This window comes from Schistocerca piceifrons, chromosome X, assembly GCF_021461385.2.
Source record: "Schistocerca piceifrons isolate TAMUIC-IGC-003096 chromosome X, iqSchPice1.1, whole genome shotgun sequence".
NCBI classification, from domain to species: domain Eukaryota; kingdom Metazoa; phylum Arthropoda; class Insecta; order Orthoptera; family Acrididae; genus Schistocerca; species Schistocerca piceifrons.
In genome coordinates this window covers 591118955-591120223 of record NC_060149.1, presented here as the reverse complement: position 1 = coordinate 591120223, position 1269 = coordinate 591118955, and positions in this window count along the sequence as shown.

Here is a 1269-nt window from a genome sequence, read left to right as displayed (position 1 = left end):
TCTGAAAGATTCCTGTTCTCTTTTGTGCAATGCAATATGCAGCTAGGACACTACCAACTAGTTCCTCTTCATTTGTTCCTGGAGGTTCATACGCCAACGACTTCGCACAACTCCGTAGCAAATGTTCCGTGGAAATAAGTGTCGGCGATCGCAGTGGACATGGCATGTGACCACCCCTTCCAAACCATGGTGAGGCGTCTGTTGTTCACATACTCACAGAATTAATATGGAAGTCGAATGGCTCACCTTCATGTAAAAATCACATCCTCTTGCGGCGAACGAAATGCAGTAGTCTCAAACAGCTGTGGCAGCATATATGGGATGAACGCCGCGAAACGTGCACCATTAAAACTGGGTGACAGAATTTAAGCTCTTACTAGTTAATCTTGTACCATTCCAGCTCACAAGTTGCTGCTAATCTGAAACGAGTGTGGCGTTCGGAATTCCATTACTCCAGATCTGGCAGTTGGAAACACCACCACGCTATAAAGAGGCCTCATCCGAGAACAATACAAAGTATACTACATTCAACACCGCCGTCTGGAACTCGTGATCCTGTGGTTACCGTTGCTGACTCTCGATCACGAGGCCCCAGGTTTGGTTCCCGGCCAGGTCTGCGATTTTCTCCGCTCGAGACTACGTGTGTATGTTGTCCTCATCATCCTTTCATCATCATTGACGCTTAAGTCGCTGAAGTGGCGTCAAATAAAAAGACTTACAGCAGGCGGCCGAACTCCCCAGAAGTGTACTGCCGGCCACATACGCCATATGCACATTTCATTTCGACACTGCACTCGATAACACATTGTGAGAACTGCACTCTGGGTTCGAAATCGTTTGCTTTCACTGCTTATACATGTTCTCTATTATCGAGGCCCTCCAACAATACTCTCCACACCATGTATCTCGAAGTGCGCATTTTAGGATGTTCGGTCAGCATAAATTTGAAGCTAAGAATTTTTGACATCGTGTATACAGCATGCTTCCTTATGGGAAAATATGAACCCCACTATCTTGCGTGCGCGATTAGATCCTAAAGATGCCATGAGATACTCTTCTATATCTTGGCCGAATATCACTTAGTAAAATGCTCGTTACATCCCTTGCCTAGAGCTTTCGTGACGTAGCATGGAGTTCCATTAGACTCAACTTCCAGTATCAACTCCCTCACATAGGATCTGAAATTGTAAATGAACGAGAAGATGATAGAGTTTTGTAAAGTCATAAAGTGGAATTTCACGTTGCACAGCATTCCGAAGGCTGAAAGAC